General features: G+C 42.3%; 1 long non-coding RNA gene across 3 annotated transcripts in view; it reads right to left on the reverse strand.

Annotated features, from left to right (window-relative positions):
• Positions 1-5,661: 5,661 nt before the first annotated feature.
• LOC140602926 (uncharacterized) overlaps positions 5,662-17,958 on the reverse strand; it is an 80,625-nt gene continuing 68,328 nt past the window's right edge. For 2 of the 3 annotated variants that reach the window (XR_012005931.1, XR_012005932.1), the window contains 3 exons: positions 10,123-10,145; positions 9,194-9,280; positions 5,662-6,490 (listed from right to left, as the gene is read on the reverse strand). This is a non-coding gene — a long non-coding RNA (uncharacterized lncRNA). The remainder of the gene's footprint in view (positions 6,491-9,193; positions 9,281-10,122; positions 10,146-17,958) is intronic. The other variant, XR_012005930.1, reaches the window with a different exon arrangement.

Consider the following 17,958-nt stretch of genomic DNA (forward strand, 5'->3'; position numbering starts at 1 on the left):
ATGCCACTTTCTCATTTTCAGGTCTGAGAACAGCAGAGACAGTGTTTCTTTAGCATCTTCTTGAATCTGTCCTTCACTTTAAACTGATAACCCACCATTTGAAAAAAGCTGTTACTGGAAGTTCAGGATTGGACACTGGCAGTGCCTTGCACCTCATAGGTGTACAGGCAATACTGGCTGAGTGGAAGAATTATTTAATATACCACAGTAGGCTGGCCAAGTGGTCAGTGCTTGTTCTTTAATATCAGGATATCTGAGTTTGACATAGGGCCCTGCTACTTGCAGTGACATTATGGGCAAATGTCTTTTTGTTTGTTCTTTTTTTTTTTATAATTTTTATTTATTTATGATAGTCACAGAGAGAGAGAGAGAGAGAGGCAGAGACACAGGCAGAGGGAGAAGCAGGCTCCATGCACCGGGAGCCCGACGTGGGATTCGATCCCGGGTCTCCAGGATCGCACCCTGGGCCAAAGGCAGGCGCCAAACCGCTGCGCCACCCAGGGATCCCTGTTTGTTTGTTTTAAAGATTTTATTTATTTATTCATGAGAGGCACAGAGAGAGGCAGAGACACAGGCAGAGGGAGAAGCAGGCTCCCTGCAGGGAGCCCAATGTGGGACTCAATCCCGGATCTATGAGCAAATGTCTTGACCTCAAAGTCTCACTGTCTTCATCTGTCAAATTAGGATGATAACAACAACAACAACAACAATACCTAAACTGAGGATAGTTATGAGGCTTAAGCCATAAGCTCAGTGTGTAAGACATATTAAGCACTTAATAAATGTTATAATTATTACTGTGATGGTGATCATCACCAAACATTACACAAAGTGCTTTTTCTGCAGGTTTTCACTGAGTGTTCACAACATACACATTGAAATAAATATTAATATATATTTTTTAAATTCCCCAATGGAAAATCAAAACTCAAGAGGTAATAAAGTTATCCAAGGCCATAGAAGGGACTGACTTTGAAATCTATTCCCTCAATCCCCAGCAGCCACAGAAGGTGAAGATGTGAGAAGCAAAAGGCTCTTTATGAACTTAAAACATTTTTTTTTAAATACTCTGTAAAGTTGGTGGGAGGCTTATTATTTCAGAACTGGCAAAGGTTATTCTACACAACTCAGTTGGTCAATAAGTTTGGCTGCCCTTGAAGCAGGATAATTCAGTCCAGAGCTGTTTTCTCTGAAATCTCTTTGCAGAATGCTAATGTTATTTCCCATCAAGTAGAATACGAAGCTCTCATTTCCTTTGTTACTGGAACCTTCCCTTTCTCGGGCCACTCATCACACCAAGAACCTGTGGTCAGGTTATAATTTAGGATCTCTTTAGCAGTCCTAGGCCCCATTCACATTTGGGTCTCATAAGGGGGTGCTGAAAGACTAAAATATGAACTCTCTCAGCTTCCTACCCAACCACATTCCAGACACACAGAGACATATATGCACACGTTCACCATGTCTCTAGGGGCCAAGAGGGTCTTTGGTAGAGTGGAGTGGGCTGGAGCTCCTAAACAGTAATATTTCCTGCAGTACTCAGATCTGGAATGTGGTTACTCCTGGCCTCTATGACCTTAGGCTTTTCAACAATGTCTTCTTATATATATTTTTAAAGATTTTGTTTATTTGAGAGAGAGAGAGAGAGAGAGAGCAAAAGAGAGACAGCAGGGGCAGAGGGAAAGGGAAAAGCAGACTCCTCACCAAGCAGGGAGCCCAATGTGGGACTCATCCCAGGACCCTGAGAACATGACCAAAGGCAGATGCTCAACCACCTGAGCCACCTAGGCACCCCTACAGTGGCTTTTTATAGAAGAGATTCCAAAAAGACCCAGCTCCAAGAGGGTCTCCCAGTGACAATTGTGGCAGCTCCCAAAAGCAAGCCTTGTTCATGGACCTCCTGTGCCTAGGATATCTCAGGCATAGTACCATGCCTGTCCTCGGGGGGCTCCCATTTAGTGTGGGACTGCTGAAGATAGCTTCCTTCAGTAACGGCATGTACTAGTGGCCATGAACCATTCTCCTGGCAACAGCACTGACCTCCAGACCTCTTAGGTTTTATCGGGTCAGAGAGCCCACCCTGAGCATCATCCCTGAGGGCAGCTTCCAGCTGGGCCTCTGCAGAGCTCTCTACTAGCAGGAATGAGGCACACTCTCTTAAAGAGCTCCAAACTCAGCTTTCAGAACTGCTTAAAGAGTAACTACTACTACTACTACCACTACTAATGATAAACTAATATTAACAATATTTGTCATTTTTATACACTTCCTACATGCCCTATATTAATCCATTTTATCTGCATCACAATATTATGAGGTATATACCCCAATAACCACTTAAGACATAAGGAAATTGAGGACCAGAGAAACTAAATGACTTGCTTAAGGTTACTGATTGGCAGACAGCAGAGTAGGTATTGGAACTCAAATTTGTCTGACTCAGAAGCCCTCGCTTTTATCCTCAAACTGCCATTTTGTTAAGTGACAGGTACAGTTCCGAGAGCCTTATACACATTGCCTCACATGAAGACTGCAGACAGTGGGTGCTGTGCCAATTCCCATCCTTCTGGGATGGGCCATGTATGCCTCTCACTCAGCCTGAGCCCTCGGTATTCTGAGGAGCCATCCTTACCTCCTAGAAGTGCCTGTCAGGCCACTGGCAATAGCTTAAACTCTACATCACATCCCTATGCTCTTCTCTGCCACCACCCCTGCCCCCAACCTCTACAAAACAAATCCCTGTAAAACCCATTTTTCCCTAAGACATACAAACCAAACTCCCAATTTTGGCTGACCTAAGTTCCCTAAAAACTGGTGGCGATGAATGCATCTTACACTAAGTAAACCAATTTGTGGATCTCCCAGGAAGCAAGCTGAAGTCAAATCTCATAACGAGCATAAAACTCCAACTCTGATTATCCATGAATGGAGTACCCATGGCAAATGTTTAATCCCACATGAGGTAACATATGCAAGAGGGCTTTGAAAAGTATAAAATATTCTACAAGTGTCAAATGTGATTATTCTTGTCAATGCCATATTCGCCCTCCCAGCAGGTATGTGCTGAGGGAATAGAAATGATCTTGGGACTAGTCTGAGCCAAGCATAATTGGCATCGTAGACTGCGTGACGGTTAAACCTGGTGATGTCAGGGTAAGATCCCTCATGAAACAGTCAGGAAAACTGGTTCTGAGCCCTGACCCTGCCATTAACAGGCTGGGGGAAATTTGGCAAGCCACTAGCCTTCTCCGATCTTCAATTTAGTAATCTAATAATAATAATAATAGCATATAGAATACGATCACAACTATTATCAATTGATACACACTCACTGTAAGCCATGTGCCTTGCAAAGAGCTTGACATGCAATAGTTCATGTAATTCTCACAACAATCCTCCATGCTATTAACAACCCCATTTTACAGATGCAGAAACAGAAGCCTAGAGATGTTAAGTGCCTTACCTCTGGCTTCATATCAAATAAGCGAGGAAGCCAGTATTGGATCTAAGCCAAACTCTATTTTGCTATTCATTAAAAAATGATTTGGGGGTCATTTGTGCCCTGTTTCTAATTCACTTGTAGAGAAAATTAGCTATGGATAGATTTAGAATTCCTTAAGAAGAAGGAAGACTCTTGTTAGAATCCCAGAGAGAACAAATAGACTCCTAATAAGTGAAGCAGGCACATGATTGATTATGACGTTTTTCTAATGCATGAGCTATGCTTGCTTTCTCTGTAGAAAATTCTTTTCAGACTAAGGGCATTGCTACCAGAAGGGGCTATTGGGAGAAAATGGAATATTGTTCTTAACTCCTTGTGTTACAGATATTGATTGACCCTTCTGTCTTGCTCCTTCTAGACTGAATTCTTTACGGAAAGTACTGGGACTCATCTCCATCCCCAGTACCTATCACAGTGTTTGTCACATCAACGTTTAATGGCAGGATGAATGGACATATGTTTGCAGGATAAATGAATGTATAAGTGAATGAATGTCTGGCTCCTTGCTCTTATAATTCTTTGTTCTTTGCTAGTAGAGATAAATGACTCCCTGGGAGAACTAAGTGACTAATCTTGTCCTTAGCCACTTGGAGTCTAAGAAACTTAGTTCAGCAGCTCAGGTATTGAGTCAACCTTGGTGCTCATGTGCCTCAGCTCTGTAGGTCTCTGCCATCTTGTAAGAGTAGTGACATTTGTTGGTCATGAGTACCTGGAATCCATCTTATCTTCTTTCAGAAATATCTATTCCCTATTCTCAGTTCATGTGATACTGATTGGGCTAACAACACTCCTTTCTTTCCTCTAGCCCCAGGGCCCAGGGATGAATATCCTCTGGTCAGAATAACTGCTTAGTTAATAGAAAAACACATCATTCACACTCCCCACATATTCCCCAGTGAATCACAGGATTTGCATCAAGTCAGTAGGGAAAAAAAGTTCTTTTCCACTAGGAATGCTAAGCTAGTTCAGTGTAAGCCTGTAGCTGCTAGTGGCCATCCTGCTACCACAAGAGAATAAACATGCCTGAGAATGAAGCCAAATTAGGAAGAGTTGTGTCAAGAGATGAAAGAAGCATCCTTACCACAATTTATATACTGTTTAAGAAGTCATCCATGCTTGGAGCCAAGTCTATTATTGACTTCTGGTTATGTAATTCAATAAGCCTAGCCCCTCCTGTGTGTGTGTGTGTGTGTGTGTGTGTGTGTGTGTGTGTCTGAGAAAGACAGAGAGAGAAGGAGAGAGAGATTTGACCACCAGCTTGGGCCACCATGTAGCCCATGTCCATGTTTGTTGAATACTATGCTTTAAGGATCTAACCTAACTTGCTCCCACTTACAGGATATAGAGAAATCTTTGGACCAATGTCTGCCATTGGTGGTCATATGTAGTCTCCAGGTCTTTGTTCCCCACACTGTTCCATCACTGATAGAGTCCTGACATTGTGGTTTTGACACATGGTAGTGGAGAAAACTCAAGGTTTTCTGTTAAAGCTACAGCAGTCTTGCTTAATAGGTAAGAGACTTCAGACTCAGGTAAAACTGGGTTCAAATCCCACTTTCAGGAGCTATATAACCTTAGACAAATTGCTTTTTCTCCATGAAACTCTGCTGTCTCGACTATACATGGGGATAAAGATGTCTATACTACAAGGAATTCAATGAGACATGTAAAGCTTGGAGAGCTTGGCAGTACATAGCAAATGCTCCATAAATGGTAGCTATTACATAATTTTCTTTTTATAAGTCTTAAAGGCAATCTAGAAAAAAAAAAAGAATTCTCTCTGGTCCCCCTCAAAGCTGTATACTGTTGTGCAAAAAACAGATGCCAAATGCACATGGAAAGAAAACACTGTCATAAAGAATGACTCTGACAACAGATTGTGTGATTACTAAGAACTTCAGAAACTGGAGGTGATCTGGCATATATTGTTGTGTAATGTGGACTTCAGAAAGAAAACAAAATGCCTTGAGGGGCTTTTTTAAATTGAGCGTTCTTGGGCAGAACAATAAAGATTTTACAATTTATGAGGCATCAAATAATTTACATGAATACAAAGAAATATGGGAAGCCATTTTAGATTTCATTTAAAAGGATTAGAGAAATATGGGTAGGACTTCTTGATAGGATACCAGCTAAATCAAATATCACAAGTAAACAAATATGTGGAGGGCTTTATTACAACAATTTATTTACAAGTATGTGACATTGTACTATAAAATTTTTGAAAGGCAAGCACATAATGTGGAGACAAAAATAGTCACTGCACAATTTTTTGAATGGAAAAAATAAAGATAAAACATGCTAAAAAGGCAAAAGAGTCACGGTGCAAAAATATTAAGAAAAATGTGAGGACATACCGTGTATCAACTCTACTTCGATTTTAAAAACAATGCATACACATACAAACTGGTACACAGAGAGAACACTATTTTAAGGCAGGAAGGTCCTTAGAGAAAGAACAAAGTGTGGTTGGCAGAGGCGGTAAAAGGTAATTAAGTAGCTGAAGACCAACTTGCCTTATTATTGGGGCCCTTAAACTTGCTTGGGAAGGAAACTCTGATCTGGAGCAGAGGTTAAAGGGAATGAAAAAAGAAATCTAGGTTTGAGAGGTGACAAAGTCATAATGAAAAAAAGTGGGGGGCACATAAATAAGAACACTAAGACCACAAGGTAAAATATGGAGTAGTCAGTGGAGTGGAGATGTAAAGAATCCAAAAGACCAAGGGAAGTGGAGCAGAGAATAATGAGATGGGAGAGAGTAGGGAGGAACCAGAGCTTTCCCAAGCGGGCAGCAGCATAATGACAGGTGAAGGCATCTCTGTGGTAGTCCAGCGCTTCCCACAGGTTCTCTTCAGTAGGACACAAGATCACCCGGTATCTGTGGGTGTTCTGCAGAAGAGAGGGCCTATGATGATGGTAGTTACTGTGAGCTGCATAGGTTCTTCAGTCGGCTTCTTCAGAGCCCTTTTATGATTGCTGAGGGACTGTCTAAAAGAGGAGTAGAAGAATGAGGAACATAACCTTTTACCAAGATAATTTCCCAGGGAATGGTGTGGGGATGGAAGGAAGAAGGACAAGAACTCAACTTTTTTTTGGCGGGGCGGGGGGTGGGGGTCAGAATTCCTCTCCTTTCATGAGGACTCAGGAGTCAGACACACTGTTGAGATGAAATTTTGCCCTGCCTATGTTTTGGCCTGTGGAAAAATGTTCTACCATTGATCCTAGAGTTATCATGGGATGCAGAATGGATTCTTCATCGTTCTGAAACCCCCAGTCTGGATTTCGGGAAGATTATGGCCACGATTTGAAAGTGGCTCTTAACTTAAGCCCAGCATACCTCCAGCTGCCCACATTAGTGTGTGAAGCCTCGCCGTTTCCAAACACCATCCACACTGAGTCTTCTCCTTGACAATACATTTCTGTTTTTATCTGTAACCCTCTACATCCCTGCATGTATCCTAACAAGCGCTTAATGTATTATAAATGTAACTAACCCATGGTCTGACACCACCACCCAAAAAATCTTCTGCATGTTTCTCAGAGCTAGATTTTCCCAAAACTTTTATTTGGGAAATAAATTCCTCCTTTGCAGGAGGAGGAAAGGAAGCAGGGCACCCTCCTAGGAGCCCCATCGATTAAGAGATGAGGGTTTTGCAGTGAAATTGGTCTCCTTTTTGAAATAAGGCCAGATTCCATCTCCAATTGCCTTTGGCCCTCTTCATCGTCCCTCTAAATGTCACATCTGCCCTCATCGCTCAATATCTTTTGCATAGGTCAAGATGTTTCCCCAGCTCAGCTGAGAAGGGATGAAGTCTTGGGCATGAGGATTCATCATCTTTATAGATGTTGAGTGCACTCAGCATTAGGAAGAAAAGCCACAAAGAACAGTATGTGAAATCCTCTAATCCCAGGGATTTGGTCCTAAGAAATAATTTGGAAGGTGTACTGGGGCTACTTCAGTGGCATCAGAGAAGGCTGACCACTAATTGGTTAGTAAGACCCCCTTGCTAATGGTTGTATGCCTAGTGTGTCATTATCATATTCTTTTTACTCTTAGGCAATAAATGTCCCTCAGATACATACAACCAGTGCCTCAGACATTGATGGGTGATCAATTTAGATTATTGGATAGTGGATCAACAGCAGTTCTCCTGCTCAGCTACTAGAGCAGTGTGGCTGAACCCATGCGGTGCCCCATGTCTCACGTGGGCTTCAGTAGGAAAGTTACCCTTGAGCCCCCCTTCTACTGCCCCATCCCCCTAAAAAAACTTGTAATTGGTGTGTTGGGTTTAAATCGTAGCCTAAGTTTTGTTTGCTCAGTGAACTCTCCCAGGATACCTATTTTGAACAGAAATAGCAAGAATAGGAGGCGAATGTTTTGCCTAGAGAATTAATCTAAGAACCCAAACAGAATCCTTTCCAGAGGCAAGAAAATTGACAGAAAATGATGGGTGATACACAGCTTGCTGTCAGAGTAATCATCTTTAGTTGTGGGAAGGGGGGTGGAGGGTGAGAATGATCACCATTAAATGAAACAGGTATCACAGAGAACGCATTCCTGGGAGCACATTTTGATGGAGATGCCTCATCAACCGCCAAATCTCTCAGCGGCTTTGCAAGGATCATTCTGCAAATGGCCATTGCGGTCTGGATTTCATCGTTTCACATTTGCACCTTGCAGCTTTTAAGGGCTATTAGTACCTAAATACTGCCCCATTAAAGCTCGACCTAAAAGGGGTTGTTGCCGGCAGCCAGATAGCCAGTGGAAGTCTCAGCCTTCAACAGTTCTTAATAGGTAAATACTTTTGCTTATGAGAGAAAAGGATGCTCTGGAAATGCCTCTGCTCTAAAAGTCTTGGAAATTTGACTCCGACTCCCACGGCAATCTAATGTAACTCCGCTGTCCTGTGGGGTGGGCTTGAATATCAGAGACCTCATCCTTTGAAAAATTTGCATAATGTGAGATGTTAAAATTAAGGCTGGTGTTTACTGTTCAGTTCTTACAGAGATATTCCCAGATTCACAGTGAGATATTATTTCCCTTGGAAATGCTTTCTGTCCCTGCCAGTTACTGAATGCAATCAGATAGCTTTGTGTGGGCTAGCATACCAATTAGAGGCCTTGTCTGGGTTACGTGTGATGTCTTCCCTCCTAAACTCAATGACACGTCTGCACATAAACAGATGCAGGGAGCAGAAAGCCCAATTCCCATAAAAACCAGGAGACTATTTCAGTTCTTAAAACTACATGTGTACATATACTTAAGGTGGAAGGCAAAATAGCCATAAAGCATCGCAAATAAAAGAAGATTAATGAGGGAAAGAATCTGACAAAAATATTTAATTAGAAAGCAATGGCCTGGCCCTATTATCTTGTATTATTATATATCTTGTCATTAACCAAATCTGTAGCTAAACTGTGGACATTTGTCTTCATTATGTAGTAAAATGGTATAACAAGCAGATTCCAAACAATGAAGAGCTAGCCTAAAATGATCACAAACCCAGAGAATGGCAAATGTTTCTATTTCGATTCACTGGGGTCTAGTAGCTAGAGCTCAGCCCTAGAAGCAAGAGGGATTCTTCTGTGTTCAAAGTTGTGGGTAGATTCATAAAACTAAGTCATCTTTGGTGTGACATCTGACAAGCTGGCATCCAGAAGCCCAGAGGCCTGCCTCCGCCGTGAGCTTACCCGGAGATCTTCTAGCCTTGTAGTTTCCTCATCTGTCAGGCGTGATGAATCTCTGTCATCACGAAGGTCCCTTCTGGTGCTAATATTCTGTGTTCAAGAAAATGATATGAATTGTTAATTCTTGTTTGGGGTCGAGTTTCACTGCTCTGCAGAAAGTCATTCTTCATTCATTCATTTGTTCATTCGCTAGATATTTATTGAACGTCAATAGGACGCCAGCTGCTGCCTGAAGTAGGAATAGTCCAGAGATAAAATTTCTGCCTGTAAGCTAGTTCCAATCTTAACTGCACATCAGATCAACTGGGGAAATATTTTATGACCCTGATGCCTAGGTCCTGGCCCCAGAGATTCTAATGAAATTGGTTTGCAGTAAGACTCCGTTGTAAAGTGTGGCCTGACTTGGGAAACTCCTGGTCTAGAGGCAGATGCAGAAATTGCATTATACTGCACATTATTGCTCTGTTAGGTGTGGTATCTCCTAAACACCTCCTAGTCCCTGAGAGAACTAACAGCACAGAGGAGTTCTTCATACATGCAAGACGTGACAGTTGACATCGGCTTTGCAGGATGAGCAAGAGTTAAGCTGGCTGACAGGTGTACTCCTGGGAGCAAGAGCTGCATACCCTAGCATAGAGATATGAGACATCAGGGAGATGTCCAGAATCTCAAGAAATTTAGTGTGGCCAGAGCACAGGGGAAAAGGCTCACCAGGTAATGTTAAGGAAGAAAGCCCTTTAGTAGAACTGTTGCCAAAGTTACCCAATGTCCCGTACTTTTGATGGGGGCACTTGGCTATCTAGTGAGCAGCCATGTGCCCCAGCTCCCTGGCAACCAGGGATTGCCACAAACTAAGCTCTGGCCAACAGGGATGTGAATAGAATTGATATGGACAACTTCTAGGTCCCATCTTCGGGAAGAAGTCTGCTTACCTCCTCTTCTTCCTTTCCATGAGCTGAAACACAAAAATAATGCCTTAGCCATGTTTGTCAACAGTATCTGAGGGCATGAGAGATCAGCAAAGCAGAAAAAAAAAATCCCTTCTCCAACTGATGCGTGGATCACCCACCAGCTCGTGCTCATTATACCCCAAGAAATAAATAGACCTTTTATTTTGCTTGAGCAATTGCTTGGTATTCTCTGTTACAGCCGTGTAGACCGTTCTCTAATTAATATACCACTAGAAGGTTAAAAAATATCACATTTGGAAGCATTGGCTTTTTAGGAACATCTGCTTTTGAGAGGTTCTGTTGTATAAAGTATAAGATGGAATTTTTAAAAAGTCCTAGTAAAGGAAGAAATTCTCTGAATGATAATTTTTCACAAACCACCCCCTTATTCTCAATACAATTTTAGCGTGTCTAACATGTGCTGTGTTTCTAAACCTCTCAACATTACAGATAAATGTTCTTCATTCAACAACGAAGTGTGTCTTCAGTTGATTAAGGCTCAGCTATAATTCCCAAGATCTGTATTGTTGGAATGGGGCCGGAGTTGGGCCTTTTGCTTGATATTCTGGAATATGATTTTAGTACAATTCCCAGCCTTCAGGGTAGTACAAGCTCCCAGACATTTTATTGGGTTTTGATTGAGAATATTTACAGGAGCAATTTCCAAGGGAACATTTAGGTGATGTGCCCCAGGAGGCAGCAGAGCTAGCTGCAATCTCAGGTCCCGAGGGGAAGGAAATCACCAGTGGAAACTTGACTATTACTGAGGAAATAGATCTTCTTGACAGGACATAAATCAGAAGCTCTGACCAGACATGGCAATGAAAATGCCCTAGGTTGTCCTACGAGACCAGAGGTGTTAACATCATCAGGACAGGATAGCAAAGAAAACCAGTTTGACACCAGCGATCTCCCTCCTGCCTCAGACTGGCATTCACAGACCTGCTTGCAAACACCAGGCAATTGGTGAAGTCACTCAGAACTCAGAGGTGCTGTGGGGCCTGTTTCGCCGATGGATGGTGGTTTCCACTTTCCTTTCTCTGGAGCTGAGAGCCCTCATTCAGTCTTACCCCTAAGGCCTCATCTAGGGTAAGACCCTCTCCTTACCGTCTCTGAGGCTCCTATTCTTTCAGTCTCTCTTGCTGCAGTCTTGGTTCACATTCCCCTGATCTTTAATCTGAGCTACTGTGGCACTGGCTCTTAACTGGTCTTTCATCCTCCCTTGGTTCTCTGTGCTCTAATGTCATACTGACGCCACAGACCTTTTAAGAGCACAAATCTAATTGTGCTTCTCTCCTGCTCTAGGCTTCCCATGACTTCCTTTTGCCTGGACCAGATCTGTGACTTCCTACAACTCCCCTGGTCTTATCCCTCATTCTTCTTCCCTTAGATTGGCAGGTGCACAGCTTCCCCTTGCCTTTGAGAGTGGGTGCCACCATTTTTATTACAGGGACTAAGGAAGACACTCCAACCCATCGGGACATTTCTGAGCCCAGTGTTCCCTCTCTGCTTCCATTTGTCCCAGCTCTTGGGGAGCAGCATTTCTACATTGCAAATGCAACCAGAGTCCAGTTGCTGCCAGCATACTTGTAACTGGCGTCTTGACATTCAGGGTACTTTTGCTCCCAGGGTGAGACATCAGATTGATTGGCTGTGGATGGTTCTTATGATATAACTGGCAAGTGGCAGTGGGTGCTACTTTCATATGTGGTATGATTTTAAGAAGATTAATGAGTTCATTAATAAGCATTAATCAGTGTTGGGTGGACCCAACACACACATACACACGTACTTCCTAAGAACCATATGGTTATTTAAAACACCTGGGATATGGAATAGGGAACAAGATAATATTAAATGGGATGAAGGAGTGTCAAAAGACAAAAATGGAAGAGAATATAGTCCTGAAAGATAATTGAAGAGACCAAGACCAACACTGAAACTTTGAATCTGTCACAGTTTTCTCCAAAGCTGCCCCTTGGCCCAGGCACACCTGTTTTATAGTCAGAGTCCTTTGGGTTCGGGTGGTCTGTGGAGCAATGACTTCAGAGATGCTTAACATTTGTAATAACCTATGAAAAAACCCTTTAAGGAGTTATGATTCTCGGTCACTAGTCCTCTCTCTGAATCTCTTCAGAAATGAGGAAGCAAGATATTAAAATGCAAAGAGCACTGCACTGAGGGTGAGAAAAATTGGCTTGCAGTCCTAGCTTTCCAATTTACTACCTCAGGGCCCACAGATAAGTTGCTTAACCTCTTTGAGCTTCAATTTATTTAGTGGCAAACATGGGAACACAAACTCCTACTTACTAGGCTACCATGAGTCTCAATGAGATAAGGATGTTCAATAGCCAGTATTGAACCAGCACATAGAAGTGATCACAGATACTTTATCTCATCTCTTCTGAGCATGAATCCCATCTATGTCAAATGGTAGAAGGATGATTTGTTTTGTCTCTTCCAGGGCTAAGATCTATAATTAAATAATGCACATTGAGATACCACTGGATATTATAAAGTACTATATAACATAAGTAAGATTTTATGCTGCTACTGTGGCTTTGTTAATTGTGGTTCTGATTCTTGAGATATTTATGGGGTCCTGAAACTTAAAATTCTGATTTTAAAATGCTAATGATCCTCAGTCAAAAAAATGCCGCTATCTGGTTCATCAGCAATATAGATCTCTTCTGGGAGCTAGGCCACCTGTACTGAAGAGAAAGGAGAAAACCAAAGTCAGAGAAAGGCTACCCTGGGAAGGAGAGTGAATGGAGACTTAGTGGGTTGGGATGTAGTCTTTGCTCTAGAGTCTCTGGTTCCTGGATAATGGGAAAAGCTCACGGTTGCTTTGCTGGAGCAAGGTGATGGTGAGATCACAATATAGCATCACTCTCATACGGTGGTTGTCAATATCTAGTGAACTTCTGCCTCAGCTCAAAAGTCAGCTCAAGCATTGCCTAGTTTACGTGAGTTTGGTTCCTTCTCTATGTTCCCACAGCACCCCATGCTTATCTCTGCCTGTGTAGCTATCATCCTACATACTCCACCCATCCACCCTTCCACCCATCCACCCACCCATCCCATCCATCCATCCATCCATCCATCCATTCAATAAATATCTACTTCATGTCTTTTCATGGGCTGGGCACTGTGCTATATACTGTCCTTATATAATTAGTTCATTTTCCTCCTTCCTCCACTAGTCTGAGATTTCTCTGACCTTTTTTTATTCGTGGCTGTATCCTTGGAGCTTAGCCCAAGGCCTGGTACATAATAGACACTCAGGAGATGGTACAGCATGGTGATTAAGAACATGGCAAGTCCTGCACATGTTGCTTAAGCCTTAAGCCTCATTTTCCTCATCTGTCATTATAATATCTACCTCTGTGGTTCCTGCAAGGATAAAGATGATGTAGTCACTTAGTGAAACACTAAGTCACCAAGTGAAACACTTAGAAAGATACCTTGGATCTACTAGGCACTATGTAAATGATAGCCACAATCATAATTAATAAATTCCTTAGGCTTACACTCCCCGGCATGGGAGACTGGCCTATCACAGTGGATGGCAGGAGCTCATGTTTCCTTGTCCTCCTTTCCTCATCCTTGTCTAGGTGCCCCTCCCTACCGGCACCCCTGTGACCATATACAACTACTGCAGCTTCTTCTGGGCCCCTCTCGCCCAGGGGCTCAACTGGGATTTAAAATTTGCTACAATCTCTGACAGGCCTTCCCAGGACCAGGTGTCATCTGTCCACTTCTTAGCAACTTGATTCCCTCTTTCTGTTCTCATGTCAAGGAGTTACAGCATCCCAAGGGGCGAAACTCATATCCGAGCACAAAATGCTTCATGGTAGAAGCAATACTGAAACTGTCTGGCCACGAACAATGTCCCTTTCCCCAGGATTAATGTTTCCTTTTCATAACTGCTGATCAAATTAAGACTACAATGTGAGAAAGCAGAGAATGGCAGAGAGGAAACCACAGAGTATAGAGAATTCACCCTCCCCGGCCCCCCCAGCCAACCACACAAGTCGTGAACCTAAAATAAAATTAAAGGGAAAGAGAAAGAAAGGGACCAAACTGATTAGGTGCTGGTATGCAGTTTAGAAAACCCGTTTAACTGAAGTTAAAAAAATAAAAAGTGCTGTGGTGGTTTCTGTGATTGGATTTAAAAATTCGTCTTCTCAGATAAAATCTACTTTGTCACTCTGCTGCCCTTTGCCCTACCACCAACTCATCCTGATGCTGGCTCGATCTCTTTGAATCCTGTTTCCTGCCTCCCTGGCCAGAAAGACTGTGATGTGTCAGTGACAGTCAGGATCCCAGAGTCAGCAGGAAAAACTGTAAACAAAACCATGGGCTTTGGGGTCAGTTAAACAGAGATTCCATTCCAGATTCATCTCTTTTGCGTTCTGTGGCTTTGGGCAAGTGTTTGAACTCTTCTGAGCCTATTTCCCCATCTGTAAAATGTGTTTAATGCCTACCTCACATCAATAGTTCTGAGAATTGCATAAGATATGTAAACTGCCCAGCACACAGTAGGTACTCCACAATCAGTAGCTCCTTTGTCCTTGACACCCAAACATGTTACTTTTGTTTTTGGTTTTATACAAATCCCCAGGAAAACAGTAACTGTAAGCAATTACCAGTTCCTTGTTCCTGAACAGATTCAGGTTATCATTTTTTATCTGAAAACAGACTTTCATAGAGGAAATGGAGCACAGATAGAGTGTGCTGGGGTCCAGAGTAACCATAGGATCCTGGGGAGAACACAACTTGAGACCAGAAGCCCCCAAGACAATCACACTTCCTTTAAAATCTTAACACCGCCTGGTATGTCCTTCCTCTCTCCTTCCCTGCTGTCTTGTCTCCCTGTCTTCTTCCTTCCTTCCTTTTTTTTTTTTCTCTCTCTTCCTAAATTCCAGTGTTGCAAGTAACAGTGGTCAGATTGTATAAAGAAGTGAATGAGAAGTTGTGAAAAGTGATCTGTTAGCTGTGGGCAGAGCCATGGCTGGAAGAAGCTTTGCCTATTTTTTCTGATTCTTGTCTCTTTGGTCAACTTTCAGGTGCTACAGGGAGCAACCTATACAAATACAAACACGCATACTACATGCAGATACATATGCATGCAACACAATGCATGACACATTTAGGGAGCTCTTCGGATATACTAAAAAATCTTGTATAAATTATCCTTATTTCGAGGAAAATTCTCAGAAATCTGATTCAAACAGCTCAGTGCAAAAAAGAGAAATTATTGACTGATAGAACCAAAAAATACAGAGCTATGGCAAGACTCAGTATTTAAATCTGTCTCCCTCTACCTCCCATCTCTTACTGTCTCTGTCAGGTTCATTCTTTTTTTTTTTTTTTTTTTTTTTTTTTATATGTCAGGTTCATTCTTAAGCAAGCTTTCTCCAAGGATTCCAGCAGCTTTGGGTCTAATTCCTATCAGCTCAGTTACTCGAGCACCCAGAGATCACTTTCCACAATATTTGCCTAAAATATATTTAGTAGGAGTTTCATTGTCCCAGCCTTGCATGACTTTGCAGCAGCTCCCATGGCCAAGGGTTGCAGTGCTCTAAGAGTCCAGGTGCAGATCCCACACCCCATCCCAAGAGCCTGAGGTGAGGACATCCCCCAAAACTACAGGTCTGGAGGGTGGAAAGACTGCTCCTCCAAAGATAATTAAAGGTCTGTTACCAAAAGAGTAGAAATGGATGCCCGGGCTGGTGAAGAAAAGAGATGTTCACTGCAGCACTCTCCGAGGTAGGACTGTTTTACAGATGATGAACTTGAGAGTTTGAGAGATTATTAACTGACCTGCTCAAGGTCGCAGAGTTGGCCAGTGACAGAGTCAGGCCTGGAGCTGACATCTGCCAAGTTCAGAGCTATGCTGCCTCAACTAGACGTTGACACTGAGTGGAACAGTTAAATATTGAATGGTCTGTAAATTGAGAAAATTCACTGTTTTGTTGTTTTTAAAGACCATATGAAATGAGTGTCCCTTACCCCCTTCACGATGTTAGATTCATCCTTTTCTCATTTCTTCCTTCTGGACAGATAATGGCTCTTCCTATCTATCCTTCTTGACAGACACAGCCTCTATGTAAATAAGTTCTTATTAGTAAATTTGGGGGAATATTTATCTGCTGCCAGCTTAACAAAAAAAGGGAAGAAATTCTTCTCAGCAATGTCAGCCTTGTCAAACTGAAATGTGTGGAAATCTGTGTGTGGCAGCCAGGGGTCCATTGTGGGGATAGATTTTTTTTTTTAAAATTTATTTCTACATTTGTGTTAAGGTCAGTGTATTCATTTCACAGTAGGGAAGGATGAATTTTGACATTTTTATAAGGGTGATTGATTGGTTTGTGTCCATTTGTGAGACTCAACATGGCAAGAGGCCATGGCTAATGGAAGAGAAAAGAAAAAAAAAAGAAAAAACAACTATTTTTGTCAGAAGTCCGCCTATCACCATTTTGGAAGCTACCCAGAATTGTTGAACACGGACAGAGATCTGAGCAGGAGATAGAGAAGTGTTCGACACACATTAATTAAGGTACAAAGGGAAAGTTATTGACAAGGATTTCATTTGACATATGCATCCCAGTCGCCTTGAGATAGAGTTCTCCAACTCCCCTGTCCCCTATCCCTTGCTGATAAACCTTCGGCGTTGCTCAAAAGGAATCACTGCAGAGGAGTGAAATCCTCACAAAAGGACAACATGCTAGACCTTCTGCCTAGAACCCTCTTGCCCAACTTCATAGTCTTCATTTAAGTTCAATTTACACAGATATTCCTTTGAGGGAAGAGGGAGCAGAAGACTTTCTAAGCTCCCAGACTAATTCTGTACACCCTGACCTTTGGCTTTTACCTGATGATAATCAGAGCTCATAACTACTCAGAGGTTGTCTTCCTAGCTGGCCTCTAAGTCTAATGAGGCTAAGTGGCATGAGTATCGTGTATCTGCTCATCACCATATCTCATGTTGAGGATACGGCACAATATTTATAGAAGGCATTACCAAATATTTGCCAAAGGAGTGAATGAATTTCAGTGTCTCCTTTGGAGCTGGAGTGAGAACTTGCTTTCATTTTGAGGAGATGTAACCTGGTTGATATTACTCATCCACACTCTGGCACCATGGATGAGGAAGCAAACTCACTAAATAGAGATAGGTTTTCAAGAACCCATAGAACCGTGAGGAAACTGTACTATGAGTGCTTCTTATTTGGTTAGGTTAGCAAAGGAATAAGCAGAAGGAAGGAAGTTAACATAGAATGTTGCTATATGACAGCTCTAAACGATGATTTCTTCCTGTCTCATCAGGGATGAGAGCAAGCTGCATCTCAAGTAATATGCTTACAGATTAGTGATAGCAAGTTACAGACATTTCACTGGAAAGCACTTCTCTATGCAAACAGAATACAGTTCCTTGGTAACTCACCACATGTTTTCTGTGATGACCTCACTGATTGTTTAATCACAGGGAAACTTCAGTTTGACTCCAGGATTATTGCTTTTCCCTGGGAACCTGTGTGCACTGGGCCTTGTTTTAGAACATTTGAAGTCAGAGGACCTCTGTGGATGTCAGTGTTGGTTATCCCAAGGTCCTAAAACTGACCATTCTCATGGTGATGGTCCCAGGTTTGGGCACGCCATGATTTTAGTTATATTCTTATAGGACCAGTAGGTGGAAATTACTTGGTTCTGTTAGCACCACAGGCAGTTCCTGAAATAGTTAATACATGATATTGTCCAGGGATTCACTAGGGTCAGTTATGCCTAGAAGAGTAGTCTCAAATGTTGTATTTT

This window comes from Canis lupus, chromosome 13, assembly GCF_048164855.1.
Source record: "Canis lupus baileyi chromosome 13, mCanLup2.hap1, whole genome shotgun sequence".
Lineage (NCBI taxonomy): Eukaryota > Metazoa > Chordata > Mammalia > Carnivora > Canidae > Canis > Canis lupus.